At 46.1% G+C, this 18,397-nt stretch overlaps 1 long non-coding RNA gene across 1 annotated transcript; it reads left to right on the top strand.

Annotated features, from left to right (window-relative positions):
- Positions 1-38: 38 nt before the first annotated feature.
- On the top strand, positions 39-18,052 carry LOC127580882 (uncharacterized). The gene is made up of 3 exons (XR_007957895.1): positions 39-205; positions 5,691-5,961; positions 17,840-18,052. It is a non-coding gene; the product is annotated as an uncharacterized LOC127580882 (long non-coding RNA).
- The last annotated feature ends 345 nt before the right edge of the window (positions 18,053-18,397 follow it).

The raw sequence follows: 18,397 nt of genomic DNA, 5'->3' as shown, positions 1-18,397 counted from the left end.
AAGGGGTTGTGTGAGATGAAGTAAACAGTGAAGTGATTGTGGCAATGCCAGATGGTCCAGACTGCCCAGGGTTTGGACATGCCAGAATTCAGGCACAGTCTATATATGGTGCCCAGCAGAAGGAAAAAGTGGAAAAAGGCACCCGTAATTGAGCTCAGATTTGAGTTTGTTTTCAATGGCAGACGGAAATGGCACTAATATCAAGGTTGGTGACACTAATGTGAAGTCTTGTGAACTTGGATGCTTTATTTTCCTTTGAAAGTAAGGGCTGGGTGTGCCCTGGTTTGTTTGCATTCCAGCCATGAGCTATGTAGAAAGTACCCAGGCTGCAGCCTGTCTGAAAGACAGACTTGAAGCACGTAATCAACTTGTGCGTCAGCACATATTATTATATCAGATGTTGAAATGTTGTGTGCAGTCAGTGTTTAGAATGCCTTCTCATCAGAGTCATCGCTTTAATTTGGAAGCTGCTAACTGTGGATGGTATCATGCTTTTGCCAACAGAGCAAGCTGCCTACTTTCTTTGTGGAAAACAAAGATACGTCTCCCACGAATGTGGCGAAAAACATTAACCCTTTCTGCTCCTGCTCCAACTGTCCAATTTCATGCAAGCTTCTTCTTCCAGCTCCTGGATTCTCATCAAACCCTTTCATTTCACTTCGAAGCAAGTGCCCCTTTCAAGGTACCATTCTCCAGGTGAACTCCACCTCAAAAATGTTACCCTCAGAATAACTCAGTTGAAAGAAAATCTTACAATTTCATAATGGAGACACAAGAGGCTGCCGTCGCTGGAATCTGGAGCAACAGACAATCTGCTGGAGAAACTGTGGACATGACCAGTCTCGACCCGAAACATCAACTGTCCATTTTCCTCCATAGATGCTGCCTGACCCACAGCAACTTGCTTGTTACAATTCTATAACATCTGTTTCACCCTCAAGTTGCCCCAGCCACTGATGGTCTCAAAGTCAAAGTTGAGTTTATTGTCACATGCGCAAGTCCATGTATGTACAGGTGCAATGAAAAACTTACTTGCGGCAGCATCACAGGCACAGAGCATCAGATAAGCAGCATTCACGAGAAAAACAAATTAAACATGAATGATAGAGAAATGGGGGGGCTATGTGGGAGGGAAGGGTTAAATAGATCTTAGAGCGGGATAAAATGTCAGCACAACATCGTGGGCTGAAGGGCCTGTACTGCTGTAATGTTCTATGTTAAACAAAAATTATGCACAATTTTTACAAGAAAGAACACAATTAGAACAAACAAAAACTGTCCACTTTATGGTCCCAGCGTTGCTATACTGAGGTAGTAATTGGGGTTGTGAAGGTTGGTTCAAGAGCTGAATGGTTGAAGGGAAGTAGCTGTTCCTGAACCTGGTGGTGTGGGACTTCAGGCTTCTGTACCTCCTGCCCGATGGTAGCTGCGAGAAGATGGCACGGCCAGGATGGTGGGGATCTTTGATGATAGATGTTGCCTTCTTGAGGTCACACCTCCTGTAGATACGACCGATGGTGGGGAGGGATGTGCCCGTGATGTACTGGAACTCCTTGTAATCACTTTGTAGTGTTCAAACGTGTAATCTGTACACAGCCAAACTCTCACAAAGGTCAGCTTGACCAGTAACCAGATAATGTTCTTATAATGTTGACAGTGTAGCCTTGAAAAATGCAGAGCAATTTCTAGCATATCTTACATGAATAAAACTGGTCTGGATCATGTATTTATATTTGTAATGTAATTGCAAGATTTTGCTGATTTCATGGAAACTTCTCTCCTGACTGGAATTCTTTTACTGTGCCACAGAGTAACATTCAGGAATCCAGCTACTGTTTCCAAAAAGTCAGCACATTTCCTGACAACATGTCTGCATAATAATTACTAATTTTATTGAAGTTCCATAGTTACTTTTAAGTTAAGGATCGCCTGGTTCTTGGGCACTGTGGCACAGCAGGTAGTGCTGTTACCTCACAGCTCCAGTGACCCAGGTTCAATCCTGACCTCGGGTGCTGTCTGTGTGAAGTTTGCACATTCTCCCTGTGACTGTGTGGGTTTCAGTGGGTGCTCTGGTTTGCTCCCACTTCTCTATGTTACTGGAACTGGCAGCTGTAAATTGCCCCCAGTGTGTAGGTGAGGGGTAAGATCTGAGGAGATGTTGATAAGAACGTGGGAATAAAATGGGGTTAATGTAGGATTGTGTATGTGTATGTATTTGTGTCTGATAATGTAAATGGGTGGTCAATGGTTAGCACAGACACAATGGACTGAAGGGACTGTCCTTTACTGTTTCTCTCTATGACTCCATGATTCTAAACAAAGGCATTGGGAACTCCTGGAGCTGAGTTGGACTACCTGGGAATTTCTGAAAATTGCAAAAACTCTTTTGACTTTGGACTGAACTCCAGTTGACTTCACACCCAAAGACCCTGCTGCACTAAAGGGTTGCCTGGAAAAAGGTCAATGCAACAGAACCACACAAGTGCACAGCCTACAGAAGAAAGGGAAAATAATTTGTTAACTTATTATTACATTTGTATCTCAGCTTATTCAGTAAGAAATAATTTGATGTATTTTGGTAACTTCCTAAAAAGGTTTTTTTCTATGAGGAGGTGGTTTAAAAATAAATCTCCTTAAAGAGCAATAAAACAATCTCCCTCCAGAATTGTGCCACACGCACGGGGGAAAAGAATTCAGCTTGAATGCTGAAGCGTTATTCAATAATCTAAAAGTAAAGTTGTTGGTTGATTTTGGGACTGTGTGACTTTAAAAATACCGAACTCTGAATCGCCGTAATTTCCCTGCCCCACCACACCACTGAGTTGTGGCAGACTCCACGTTCTTTGCGGGTAAGGTACAGAACAGAATCACACTCAGGAGACACAACACACAATGAATGTTTATTACAAGAAGCTCCACCAGTTACTTTGGCACCATCCATTTATAGTTACTCAGCATTACCAGATCTAAAATATGAACATATCATAAGGGAGCCTTAAAATAATTGTATTTTTTGGTATATTGCTAATTTTGAATAATATACCAGTTGAAGTCCTTATCTTATGTACAAGCTGTGATGTCATGTTGACCTGTGGTGTGAAATTAAAACAGAAAATGCTGGGAAGTACTCAGTAAGTCAGGCAGCAATCTTAAATCTATTTCTATCTCCACAGTTGCTACCTGTCCTGCTGAGTGTTTCCAGCATTCTCTGTTTTCATTGCAGATTTCCAACATCTGCAGTATTGCTTTTTAGTGGCCCATAGACATGGTGTGAACTGTTTCATCACATGCATGTGGTGTGAACACAGGTGGTGTCAGCAAAACGCAAGAGCTGGTCATTGACTTCAGGAAGGGAGACGGTGCACGTGCTCCTGTTTATATCAACAGTGCTGAGGTCGAGAGGGTTGAGAGCTTCAAGTTCCTAGGAGTGAACATCACCAATAGACTGTCCTGGTGCAACCATGTAGATGCCACGGCCAAGAAAGCTCACCAGCGCCTCTACTTCCTCAGGAGGCTAAAGAAATTTGGCACGTCCCCTTTGACCCTCACTGATTTTTATAGATGCACCACAGAAAGCATCCTATCCAGATACATCACAGCTTGGTAAGGCAAGTGCTCTACCCGGGACCACAAGAAACTGCAGAGAGTTGTGGGCACAGCTCAGCACATCACAGAAACCAGCCTCCCCTCCATGGACTCTGTCAACACTTCTCGCTGCCTTGGTAAAGCAGCCAACATAATCAAAGACCCCACTCACCCCTGGCATTCTCTCTTCTCCCCCCTCCCATCGGGCAGAAGATACAAAAACCTGAAAGCACGTACCACCAGGCTCAAGGACAGCTGCTATCCTACTGTTATAAGGCTACTGAAAGGTCCCTTAGCATGACAAAATGGACTCTTGACCTCACAATCTATCTCATTAAGGCCTCGCACCTTATTGTCTGCCTGCACTGCACTTTCTCTATAAATATATCAATTTATTCTGCATTCTGTTGCAACACACACAAAATGCTGGAGGAACTCAGAAGGTCAGCCAGCATCTATGGAGGGAAATAAACAGTCGACGTTTTGGGTTGAGACCCTTCATCAGGACTGGAAAGGAAGAGGGCAGAAACTAGAATGATTCTGTTATTCTGGTATTGTTTTCCCTTATACTTCCTCAATGCACTGATGTGATGAGATGATCTGTATGGATGGCATGCAAAACAAAGTTTTTCACTGTATCTCGGTACATGCGACAATAATAAACCTATTTACCAATTTACCAATTTTACCTTTAGAGTCAGTCCCAGATGCTGTGGTTATAATGACTCCGGGTAACTTGAGAGGGACACATCCAATCCTGCCACTTCCCAACTACTCAATGCTGATTGAAGGGAAGTTGGAACTATGAAGGCACCCAGGGTAGCTGGGGATTTGCTGAGGTGGTTGTCAATCAAATGACTTGTGGATTGAAATCAGGTTAAATTGGATTATCATAAAACATGAACACATCGTAGACTATAGGTCAGACACTGGACAAAGGTTTGAAACATTGTCTAAATCTTCTTCTGAGGTAATCCCTTGGGATCAAAGGTGACTTGCTTCTCCTCCTCTGGTTGTGTGGGTTCTGAGGTGGATGTTGAGGCCAGAGTTGGATCACAGTTGCGAAGGAGGTACTGAGGATGCAGCTGGTTGTCTGTGAGGTGGTGCTGTCCATCCACAGGACCTTTGTGTGCTCCCGATGCATGGACTCAAGGTCATGGGCCTGCGGGTCCCAGGAGTCTGTGGGGATGCTGCATTTCTTCAAGGAAGCTTCGGGCAGCTCCTTGGATTCTTTTCCCTGTCCGATCTTCCCGTGACAAAGGTCGGAATGCTGACTGTTGGCAACACTCCAATTGGCTTAACCCAGAGAGCAGTCGATCACATGACTCTGTAGTTAATGAGGTAATAACCATAAAGCCAGAGTCACACGACAGCAATTCCATGCCATAATCAAGGGCAGGACAACACATTGTGTCCTCCTAATAGCGAGTGTGACTCCATTCCCTCAGTTCCTTCCTTGCTTTCTAACGCTCTCTGGGTTGGTTACATAGAACATGGACACTACAGCACAGGAGCAGGCCCTTCGGCCCACCATGTCTGTACCGACCAAAACGCCAATCCAAATTAATCCCACCTTCCTGCACATGGTCGATATCCCTCCATTCCCTACTTGTCCATGTGTCTGTTCAAATGCCTCTTAAACATTGCTTTTGTATCTGCCTCCACCACCACCCCTGGCAGCCCTTTCCAGGCACCCACCACTCTCTGTGTAGAAAACTTGCCCCGCACATCTCCTTTAAACTTTCCTCCTCTCATCTTAAAGCTATGTCCTCTAGTATTTGACATTTCCGCCCTGGTTAAAAGACTCTGATTGTCTACTATATCTGTGCTTCTCATAATTTTATAAACTTCTGGCGGGTCTCCACTCTGCCTCTGACATTCCAGAGAAAACAACCTAAGTTTGTCCAACTCTCTAATCCAGGCAGCATCCTGGTGAACCTCTTCTGCACCCCCTCCATAATCTCCACGTCCTTCCTGTAGTGTGGTGACCAGAACTGCACACAGTGCTCCAAATGTGGCCTAACCAAAGTTTTATACAGCTGCAAGTTATCTGTGTATTTTGAAATACTTTTCTTCCAAATAAATGTCTTTTATTATATTTGCAGGAAGCACTTTCCCTGGCTCTGTTCAAATGGATATTCTACCCTGCTCTGGCCATGAACTAATACAGGAATGTACAGACAGAAGCCAGCATCAGAACTCTGTGTTCCAGATGACAGCTTGTGCCTCTCAGACCTCCCTGGGCATTGGGAGAGGTTTGCTCACCTCAGGAGAACAGTGGCTACAAAATGTACTTCTTCTAATGCATGGGGTATGGTGACATATGATTATGTTACTGGAATAGCAGTTGGAGTTCTGGATCGTTAATCCAAAGATGTGAGTTCAAATCCCACCATGGTAATTTAAATTCAAGTAATTAAATAAAGCTGGAATTTTTTTTAAATGTTGTAACCATGAACATAATAAAAAAAATAGGAGCAGGAGTCGGCTATCTGGCCCGTCGAGCCTGCTGCACCATTCATTAAGATCATGGCTGCTCTGGCCGTGGACTTAGATCCACCTACCTGCCTTTTCCCCGTAACCATCAATTCCCCTACTAAGCAAAAACCTATCTAACTGTGTCTTAAATGTATTTAATGAGGCAGCCTCTACTGCTTCCCTGGGCAGATTCCACAGATTCACTACTCTCTGGGAGAACCAGTTTCTCCTCATCTCCGTCCTAAATCTACTCACCCAAATCTTGAGGCTATGTCCCCCAGTTCTAGTCTCAGCTACCAGTGGAAACAACCTTCCTGCCTCTTATCTATGCCTTTCATAATTTTATATGTTTCTCATTCTTCTGAATTCCAGTGAGTATAGTCCCAGGCAACTAAATCTCTCCTCATAGGCTAACCCCCTCATCTCCAGAATCAACCTGGTGAACCTCCTCTGCACGGCCTCCGAAGCCAGCATATCCCTCCTCAAGTAAGGAGACTAGAACTGCAGGCAGTACTCCAGGTGCGGCCTCACCAGTACCCTGCACAGTTGCAGCATAACCTCCCTGCTCTTGAATTCAATCCCTCCAGCAATGAAGGCCAACGTTCCATTTGCCTTCTTGATAACCTGCTGCACCTGCAAACCAACCTTTTGCGATTCACGCACAAGCACTCCCGTCCCTCTGCACAACAGCATGCTGCAATCTTTCACCATTTAAATAATGATCTGAAACGACTGAATAGCTGTAAAGAGTTCAACCAGTTTACTTACTAACATATTTCAAGGAAAGGATTTTGCCGCCTTAATTCAGTCTGGTCTGCATGTGACTCCAAATCCATCAGTGTCATTGACTCTCAACCACCTCCTCAATTGAGGGCCAATCAAAGATGGACAATAAATTGAGAAGATTATGGAAGTTTATGGAAGCGTTAGAAGTGTTTATAGAACTTTATTAGATGTGTTTAAAGAACTGTTTAAGACCTTATAGAAGTGTTTAAAATTATGAGAGGCATGGATAAGGTGGACGGTAACAGTCTTTTCCCCAGGGTAGGGGAGTCCAAAACTAGAGGGCAAAGATTTAGGGCGAGAGGGGAAAGATTTAAATGGGACCTGAGGGGTAACTTTTTCACGCAGAGGGTGGTGAGTATATGGAACGAGCTGCCAGAGGAAGTGGGTGAGGCAGGTACAACAGTATCATTTAAGAAGCACTTCGATAGGTACGTGGAGGGGTGGGGCTTGGAGGGATATGGGCCAAACGCAGGAAATTGGGACTAGCTGGGTGGGCACCGTGGTCGACATGGACTGGTTGGGCCGAAGGGCCTGTATCCGTACTGTATTGCTCTATGACTCTATTAAATGTTGGTACTGCCAATAACCTCCACAGCTGAAATAAAAATGAGTGTGCTGTAATATTTTCCCAATTTTAACTTCTACATGATATCTAGCCCCATGTGTGAATGGCAGCAACATTCATCGTTTACGACAGCCAGATTAGCTGGAGTTCTCTTCCAGTGGTTTTACTTAGAACATAGAACATTACAGCTCAGTACAGGCCCTTCGGCCCACAATGTTGTGCTGACATTTTAAGATCTATCTAACCTTTCCCTCCCACTTGGTCCTCCATTTCTCTATCATTCATGTGTCTATCTAAGAGTCTCTTAAATGTCCCTAATGTATCTGCCCCCACAACCTCTGCAGGCAGTGCGTTCCACGCACCCACCACTCTCTGTGTAAAAACCTACCCCTGACATCCCCCTTATACCTTCCTCCAATCACCTTAAAATTATGTCCCCTCATGTTAGCCATTGTCGCACTGGGAATAGGTCTCTGACTGTCCACTCGATCTATGCCTCTTATCATTTTGTACACCTCTATCAAGTCACCTCTCATCCTCCTTCTCTCCAAAGCCCTAGCTCACTCAACCTCTCCTCATAAGACTGGCAACCCTTGTCCTGACCCTCTCCCAACCCACAGATATACGTGATGTCATGTGAATGACCGAAGACCCTGTAGGCACACGGCATCTGATGGCTCAGAGATGGGTTGGCTTCTCTATGGAAGACCCCATCAGGGGAGCCATGCAAGGGAACTATGATGTTTTTCACAGATCAGTGGTGAGCAAAGGTAGTTCAGTAGTACTTGCAAATAGTTATTGAGTGATACAGCCCAGAAACAGGCCCTTCGGCCCAACTCCTCCATGCCAACCAAGCTGCCCATCTAAGCTAGTCCCATTTGACCCATATCCCTCTAAACAGTTCCTATCCATGTTCCTGTTCAAATATCTTCTAAATGCTGTTATTGTACCTGCCTCAACCACATCTGGCAGCTCGTTCCGTATACCCCGTCCCTCTGTCTGAGAGAAGTTGCCCCTCAGGTCCCTTTTAAATCTTTCCCCTTCACCTTAAACCAATGCCTCTGGTTTTTGATTCCCGTTCCCTGGAAAAATGACTGAGTGCATTCACCCAATCCCTGCCCCTCATGAGTTTATACACTTCTATATGGTCACCCTTCAGTCTCCTACACTTCAGAAGTCCTAGCCTGTCCAACCTCTCCCAATAGCTTAGGCCCTTGAGTCCTGGTGATATTCCTGTAAATCTTCTTTGCACTCCTTCCAGCCTAATGACATCTTTCCTATAACCGGGTAACCAATACTCCAGGTGTGACCTCACCAATGTCTTGTACAACTGCAACATAACATCACAGCTCCTATACTCAATGCCCTGAACGATGGAAGGCCAGCGTGCCAAATGCCTTCTTCACCACCCTGTCTACCTGTGATACTGCTTGCAGGTAACCATGTACTTGTACTCTTAGGTCCCTCTGTTCTACATCACTCCCCAGGGTCAACTGTTCACTTGCAAAATGCAACGCCTCGCACTTATCTGGATTGAACACATTTGGGGATGGTGTTCAATCACGGAAACTTGTGCTTCCAATCTTTCACATCTATTCTGGAGTCTCCAGCAGTTAAAGATTAATTAATCTCCTGAGCTCTGTTGTGAGTAACCAGGCAACATCAAAAACATCTTTCCCTTCCCTGAACAGTTCTGTTTGTCAGTTTTGACAAATACTTCAGTGGTATAGTTGTAGGCTGACTGAGCATGGGAGATCTTAAGGTGAAATCTCTAACTACAGTTGACAACCCTGGAGGGGATCTGTGTCCTAAGCGTTGGAGGGTTTGTGGGGGTGGAGAGAGGGGGGCAGTAGGACCTGGTTAGAGCACAATTGCCATCACTGCCTCGAGAAGGCAGCATCTATCAGCATCCCCCACCTCGCAGGTGATGCCCTCCTCACTGCTACCATCAGGCCTGAAGTCCCGCACCACCAGGGTCAGGAACAGTTACTTTCCTACGACCATCAGTTTCTTGAACCGACCCTAACCCTACCTCAGAAAAGGAACACCACAGACCACCTCTCGCACCACCATGGACTTCTCGACTGTGTCTGTTTTTGCACTAAGGTCTTGTTTTTGCACAGTCTTGTTTTTTTTCTCTCTTTTCACTGTCTTGTATAATTGATGTATAATTAATATTCCATGTGTCGTCTGTACCTTCATACCTGTGATGCTGCTGCAAGTAAGTTTCTCATCGTATCTGTACCTCACGGTACTCTGCACATGACAATAAACTCAACGAACTGACTCAGTGGCTTGCTGGGGGTTTCAGAGGATAGTTACTACCCTCATTGCTCTAGAAATGGACACACCTCCAGGCCAAATTGGACAGACTTCCTCTCCAAAAGGACATTAGGAAATCAGAAGGTTTTCCTGCAGTGCATAGAATTTGTAACTCTTTGTAGATGAAAAGGTTTGTAAGGCTTTGGGAAAAGTGCACAGGGGCACGGTAATGCAGCAGTTAGCGTAACACTATTACAGCAGTGATCCAGGTTCAATTCCGGCCACTGCCTCTAAGGAGCTTGTACATTCTCCCCGTGACTGCGTGGGTTTCCTCCGGGTGCTCCGGTTTCCTCCCACATTCCAAAGACGCACGGGTAGTAGGTCAACATGGGTGTAATTGGGTGGCGCGAGGTCGTTGGGCCTGTTACCGTGCTGTATAAATAAAGTTTTAAATAAAGTTTTAATGTGAGACAGACTACAGAGTCAGCAGAGCTTGATAGGTCAAAAGGCCTTCTTTACAACAAGAACAATTCTGCAATTTTTCAGCCACTGGGTGTTGAGGGGGAAATGCTAAAGTTGGTGACCTGTACAATTCCAGAGCATCTTCCATCTGAGCCTGTCACAGCCTTGGGACCCAACAATTTCAGATATCCATCCTTTCCAGTTTGTATCAGAACTGTCCAATTCTGATGGAAGGTCATAAGCGAGCAACACCTACTCTGTGTCTCGCTCCACAGATGATGCCTATCCTGCAGTTTTCCACGTTCTCTTTTTTACTTCAGATTTCCAGCATCTGCAGCTTTTTATTTCCCCTTACAACTCCTCACAGATTCAGCATTTCTTTTCACTTTCTCTCTCTTTCTGTTTCCATTCACCTTCTGCTATTTACACTTTCTTCAAACAGATCAGCTGTGATTGACAAGTTGAGTTTATTGTCATGTACACAAGGACAGTGAGGTACAGGGACAATGAAAAACTTGCTTGCAGCAGCATCACAGGCACGTAGGTACAGACAACACACGGAATATAAATTATACATAAATTATACAAGACAGAAGAAAAAAGACTGTGCAAAGCAAGACATTAGTGCGAAAGAAACACCATCAGAGAACCCAAGTCCACTGCAGTGCAAGAGGTGGTCCGTAGTGTTCTGTTGCTGAGGTAGGGTTAGGGTTGTGCAGGTCAGTTCAAGAACCTGATGGTTGTAGAAATGTTCCTGAACCTGGTGGTGTGGGACTTCAAGCTTCTGTACCTCCTGCCCAACGGTAGCAGTGAGAAGAGAGCATGGCCCAGATGGTGGGGATCTTGATGACAGATGCTGCCTTCTTTAGGCAGCGCCTCCTGTAGATGCTGTCAGTGGTGGGGAGGGCTGTGTCCACTACTCTGGAGCCTTCATCACCCTTCTCCCAACATTACTAAAAGCAGGACAGATATGAAAGATCCAGATCCCTTAAATTGCCAGCATAGAAGGCAATGGAAAAGTGCTGGTAAATGGATTTGTGTGAATGGGCAATTGACGGTTAGCATGGGCATGATGGACCGAAGGGCCTTTCTCTGCGCTGTGTGATTCAATAACTCTATGAGGGAAGCCTGGAAATTCCTCCACATTCAGTTGCCGTGCCTCTAAACTTCTTTTAACTTCAGCGCATCACAATTTGGGAAGTAGAGTAGGAGGCCCACTCATTGCCAGACAAGCAGATTTCTTGGGAGAAATTAAGTCAGATAGTCATACAGCACAGAAACGGTCCCTAGGGCTCACTGAGTCCATGACAACCATCAAGTATTTGTCCCTGCAACCTTTCTCACTCCCCTGCGTATTCCCCTGAGCTCCGCAGACCTTTTCATCACAAATAGTTACCTGATACCTTTTCCTTCTGTGCATTGTAAGGAACCTTCCCAAGGGCCTGTTTCATTCCAGAGCCTGCTACACATGGCCTTTGAAGCACCCACGTAAATCAAGATTGAGTCTCTGCCTCCATCATGCCCTCAGGCAGTGCGTTCCAGATTCCAACCACCCTCTGGGTGAAGATATTCTTCCTCAGATCACCTCTTACCCCTTCATTTAAACCTACGCCTTCTGGTCTTGGACACCTCTGCTGAGAGGGAACGTTTCCCACTATCTAACCTATCCACGCCCCTCATAATTTTGTACATATAGTCATCCCTCAGCCTTCTCCGTTCCACAGCAAACAAAGGCAGACCGTCATGAAAACCAGCCTCCCCTCCTTTGACTCCGTCTACACTTCCCGCTGCCTCGGGAAAGCAGCCGACATAATCAAGGACCCCTCCCAGCCTGGTCATTCTCTCTTCTCCCCTCTCCTATCGGGCAGAAGGTACAAAAGCTTGAGAACATGTACCACCAGGCTCAAGGACAGCTTCTATCCCACTGTTATCAGACTCTTGAACCAAGGTCTTGTACACTAAAAGATGAACTCCTGAACTCTTAATCTACCTTGTCATGGCCCTTGCAATATATTTGTCTACCTGCTCTGAACTTTCTCCGTAACTGGAACACTATATTCTGCACTCTGCTATTCTTTTTCCTTCTTACTACTTCAATGTACTTAAGTATGGAACCATCTGTCTGGATGGCACACAAGCAAAGCTTTTCACATTATCTTGGTACATGTGACAGTAATAAACCAATTACCAATTACTGCCGTCTCACAGCTCCACCACAGGCAACATTAAATTCCATTTGCCAGTTCTCTGCCCAATGTAGCAACATGTCAATAGTGTTCTGTGGACAAAGATTACCCTCCTTACTATCCATAATACCACCAACCTTAGTGTCATCTGTGAATTTACTAATCATATTTCCTATATCCATATGCAGATACATAACAGCAAGGATTCCAGAACAGATCGCTGCTGGTTACAGGCTTCCAACCGCAAAATTAACCCTCCACCATCACCCTCTGCCTCCCACTAATCTTGATCCAATTTGCTAAATCTGGTCACTTAGTTTGTTGCTGTTGGTGGGATCTTGCTCTGCATGCATTGACTGCAATATTTCCTACTTTAGAGCAGTGATAGGTTGCAGGCCCTGCCAGAACAACCTGAGGTTCTGAAGTCTAAGTTTACTTTGTCTACTGTCCTCAAGAGTCAGAGTCATACAGCACAGAAGCAGGGCCTTTGGCCCAACACATCCATGTCGTACCCTTTAACCATCTATATTAATCCCATGTGCCCGCATTAGGTCTGTATCCTTCTATGCCTTAATGATTTAAGTGCCTCTCTAAACTTCTCATAACCCAGTGATTGGATCTGATTCCACCCCCTCCTCCGGCAGTGAGATCCAGATATCACCCACTCTCTGCGTAAAACAATTTCCTCAAATCCCCTTTAAGACTCCCTTCCTCTCACCTTAAACCTATGCCCCTTTGATACCCCTACCCTATCTATGCCTCATAATATTATATATCTCTTTCAGATCACCCCTCAGCCTCCTTCGCTCCAGGGAAAACAAGCGCAGCCTGTCCAATCTTTCCCCATAACTAAAGCCCTCCAATCCAGGCAACATCCTGGTGAACCTGCTCTACACTGTCTCCAGCACAATCACATCCTTCCTATAGTGTGGTGACCAGAACAGCACACAGTGCTCCGTGTAGTCTAACCCATGTTTTGTAAAGTTGCAACACAACATCCCAACCCTTATATCCTATGCCCCAAGCTATGAAGGCAAGCATATTATACGTCTTCTTCACCACCCTATAAACCTGTGTTGCCACTTTCAGGGAACTATGGACTTGGACCCCAAGGTCCCTCTGTTCATCAACATTCCTAAGCACTCTACCATTTACAGTGCATGTCCTACCACTATTTGTCTTCCCAAAACGCATCACCTCGCACTTGTCAGGATTAAATTCCATCCGCCAACGCTCCGCCCAAACTTCCATCTGACGAGCAGAGCGGGAATTTTCCCACAGATGAATTGATCTGACCTGTTTGGGCAGGTTGACTCACTTACCACGAGAGACGGCGGGTGCCACAAACCATCTGCTGGAGGATCTCAGTGGGTCAGGCAGAAGTATTTCAGGTCGAGACCCTTGATCTGGACCTGAAATGTTGACTGTCCATTCCCCTCTATGGACGCTGAGTTCCTCCAGCATCTTAAGAGCTGCTCATTCACCAGAGCTTCTGGTTTGGTTCCCCCTGCACCACTTGGTGACCTCAGGCTCACTCCAGTAAAATTCCGATGATCTGGCACCCTTGGTGGTGCGGGATCAGCAGATGTTCCAGACTTTTGGATGTTACTGCTAATAAGATCCAATCGCACACTTTGAATTCACTTCTTTTACATGTCACACAGTGGGATAATAAATTCTCCAGTGAATCTGGTGAGTTTAAAGGGAATGTGAAATGTACCAGTGCTCCGGATCCCAGTTCCAGCCCGAAACCTGCCCACCTTCCTGATCCCTGGTGTTCCTGATCCGAAGCCTGGCTCCAGCTTCGGATCCAACCCACAATCCGGACCCTGGTTCCTGCCACAAACCCTGCTCACACTCTGCAGGCTCTGCTCACTGATGAGTGAGCCAGAGGCCGAACTATCGGAATTCTCGAACAATCGAATGCCGGATTATCAGAGTTGTGCTGAACTTGTCTACTTATGTAAGCAGCCTGAGTACTTCTGACACCCAGGAGCCACTTCCTGCTGCAACCTTCTGACTAGAAGCCAAACATTCACATTCACCACTCCAGTTGGAAAATGATTACAATTACTGGCCTCAAGATCCCAAATTTACAATCTTTATGTCTCTGCCTTAGTCAAAGGCAAATCCACACCATCCGAAGGCAGTCTACATTTTCTGGCTCATCGAAGCCTCTCCTTCCACCACCAGTGTCTGCAGAGTGTTCCATCTACAGTCTATCCAGCTTACTCCTCCCAAACCCACAACCTCGACCACCAACGGCAGCGGGTACGTGGGAACGCCACCACCTGCACGTTCCCCTCCAAGTCGCACACCATCCTGACTCGGAAATACATCGCTGGGTCTAAATCCTGGAGCTCCCTCCCCAGCAGCACAGTGGGGCACTTTCATCAGAAGGACTACAGCAGTTGGACAAGGCAGCTCACCACCACCTTCTCAAGGGCAACTAGGGATGGGGAGTAAATAATTCACCACCCCACAAAAGAATAAAAGAAATCACCTTTCATATTAAAATATGATAGCTTCTAACATACAAAGAGAAGCATCTTGCAAGATTCAGTAATATATCATAAACTGGTTAAATTGGTTTATTATTGTCACATGTACCAAGATACAGTGAAAAGCTTTTGCCTGCATGCCATGCAGACAGATCATTCCATATGCAAGTACATTGAGGTAGTACAAAAAGAAAAACAATAATAGGTATCTTAGATATCTTTATTTATTAGTCACATGTACATTGAAACACACAGTGAAATGCATCTTTGCGTAGAATGTTCTGGGGGCAGCCCGCAAGTGTCGCCACGCTTCCGGCGAAAACATAGCATGCCCACAACTTCCTAACCCGTACGTCTTTGGAACGTGGGAGGAAACCGGAGCACCCGGAGGAAACCCACGCAGACAAGGGGAGAACGTACAAACTCCTTACAGACAGCAGTGGGAATTGAACCCGGGTCACTGGCGCTGTAATAGCGTTATGCTAACCGCTACACTACCGTGTAGTGTTACAGTTACAAAGAAAGTGCAGTGCAGGCAGATAATAAGGTGCAAGGCCATGACGAGGTAGATTATGAGGTTGAGAGTCCACCTTATCGTACTAGGGGACCGTTCAGTAGTCTTATAACAGCGGGATAGAGCCTGGTGGTACGTGCTTTCAGGCTTCTGTATCTCCTGCCTAATGGGAGGGGAGACAAGAGAGAATGTCTGGGGTGGGAGGGGTCCTTGATTATACTGGCTGCTTTCCCGAGACAGCGAGAAGTGTAGACAGAGTCCATGGAGGGGAGGCTGGTTTCCGTGATATAAACAATGAATATTTAGGAAAATAAAAATCTGATGAATCTTAAAAGATATGCAGTGTTCCATAAAACAATGCAATACTTTGCAGAACATGAGGACAGACAGCAAGGGAGAATTTCGGGGACAAGAGCACCCCTCCCTTCAAAGGAGCTGGCTTCTGTCTATGTTTGGCTTGTTGTTATCTCCAGACTTCTCTCCCATCACAAGCTGGGACAAGCCACGCACGTTAAACACACCAGACTTTCTCTGGAATACCCAGGCCTATTGTGATTTGAAGCCAGAAGCTTCTGCTAATAACAGTTGTAATGATTACACAGGGACTTACTGTCAGAGTACTCCAAATAAACAGGAAAACCCTGGAGACAAGGTGAAACGGTTACGCCATGGTACCCGAAATAGGGTAGTCAGTGGGGTTAGGTAAATTCTTCTGTTTGGATAATTAAACACAAGTAAAACAAACTGAGGTTATCTTCAAACAATTTTTAAAAGTTGCCCAATAGCCACAAAATGAACGCAGTCGGTGAAATTACGCAAATTGTTCGATTTAGAATTAACTAGTAAAGCAAATTGAGTTCTCCATAAAACTTTTATGAGGTTATCCGACGGCCATAAAATTAATGGAAGATGATCAAATTATTTCTTCTGAAAGAATAACCTTTAACTCTTTACTATCTGAAGGATGAGAGGTGGGGGGATCTCATTGAAACCTACCGGATACTGTAAGGCCTGGATAGAGTGGACGTGGAGAGGACGTTTCCATCAGTGGGAGAGTCTAGGATCTGAGGGCACAGCCTCAGAACAAAGGGACGTCCCTTTAGAACTGAGATGAAGAGGAATTTCTTCAGCTGGAGTGTGGTGAATCTGTGGAATTCGTTGCCACAGAGGGCAGTGGAGGCCAAGTCATTGGGTGTACTTAAGACAGAGATTGATAGGTTCTTGATTGGTGAGGGGGTTAAGGGTTATGAGGAGAAGGCAGGAGAATGGGGATTACAAAAAAATCAGCTATGATTGAATGGTGGTGCAGACTCAATGGGCTGAATGGCCTAATCCTGCTCCTATATCTTATGGTCTGAGAGGATGTTTTATGGTATTTTTCAGTGGCATTCATTGGGGAGGGGAGCTTAAAACACACTCCATCTGTTGGCTCCATGCAATTTAACCCTGAAGTTCAGAAATTCATAACCTGTGCCATGATTTCTTATCCCATTCGTATCTCCAGACCTCACTATTCCAATGCACTCCAGCCCCATCCTCCTCATTCTGCCCTCCGTTAACAAGGTCATTCCCAACACAGCTTCCCACATCTTAATTATCATACAGAACCTCTTCCTGTCCCAAGCAGCACACAAAGCACTGGAGGAACTCGGCGGGTCAGGCAGCATCTGTGGAGGGAAATGGACAGTCGACATTTCGGGCCGAGACCCTTCATCTGGACTGAAAGACAGAGGGGAGAGATCTGGGGTGGAGGGAAGGGGAGGGGCAAGAGCTGGCAGGTGTTGGGTGGATCCAGGTGAGGAGGGGCGAGAGGCAGATGGAGGAGGGGGGAGTGGGAATAGAGACAGGGGCTGGGAGGTGATGGGTGGAGGTGACAGGCTGCAGATGGTGGGATCTGATAGGAGAGGAGGGTGGAACATGGAATCAGAGGAGGGAGGTGGGCAGGGCAGATGGGAACAGTGGGGGGGAGGGGACCCAGTGGGAGGGGTGTGTGGGTGATGGACGGAGTGTGGGGGAGGGGAAAGAAACAGGGTGATGGGGGGTGGGGGTGGGTGCAGGAGGAACTGGGGAGATCAGGAGGAGAGAGAAGAGGGACAGAGGGGGAGCAGGTTACCTGAAGTTGGAGAATTCGCCGTCCATGCCGTCGGGGTGTAGACAGCCCAGGGGGAATGTGAGGGGCTGTTCCTCTAGTTTGTGATTAGCCTCGATCCCGGCAGTGGAGGAAGCTGAGGACAGAGAGGTCAGTGTGGGTGCAACCAGGAGCTCCAGATGGCCACAGTAGACAGAGCAAAGATGATCAATGCAGCGGTCATTTCCCTCTATAGATGCTGCCTGGCCTGCTGAGTTCTTCCAGCGCTCCAGATTTTGCTCCAGATTCCAGCATCTGCTGTCTCTTGTGTCTCCTCTTTCCTGGCCTTGCCCTTCCCTATCTCTCTAGCCTCCTCTTACCCAATAAACTCTCTTCACTCCTTCACTCCTCTGATTCTGACCCCTTGTTCAGAATGAATCCATCGGGAGTATCTACAGGAGGCACTGCCTTAAGAAGGCAACATCCATCATCAAAGATCCCCATCATCTGTGCCGTGCCATCTTCTCGCAGCTACCGTCGGGCAGGAGGTACAGGAGCCTGAAGTCCCACACCACCAGGTTTGGGATTGACTACTTCCTTTCAACCATCAGGTTCTTGAACCGACCTGCACAACCCTAACCCTACCTCAGCAACAGAACACTACGGACCACCTCTTGCACCGCCGTGGACTTGTCTCTGATTGTGTTTCCACAGTCTTCTTTCCCTCTCTTTTCACTATCTTGCATAATTTTTGTATAATCTGTGTATTGTCTTTACCTACGTGCCTGTGATGCTGCTGCAAGCAAGTTTTTCATTGTACCTGTACCTCACCGCACATGGCAATAAACTTGACTTGCTGGGACCCGAGGTCAGGATTGAACCTGGGACTCCGGAAATGCGAGACAGCAGCTCTACCAGCTGTGTGAGGTGAGGTCACAGCTGACTGAGGAACCTCCAACTGGAATGAAAACTCATGGATCAAAAAGCAAA

The sequence above is a fragment of the Pristis pectinata genome, chromosome 20, assembly GCF_009764475.1.
Source record: "Pristis pectinata isolate sPriPec2 chromosome 20, sPriPec2.1.pri, whole genome shotgun sequence".
Taxonomy (NCBI): Eukaryota; Metazoa; Chordata; class Chondrichthyes; order Rhinopristiformes; family Pristidae; genus Pristis; species Pristis pectinata.
This window is presented reverse-complemented; position numbering and strand designations above follow the sequence as displayed.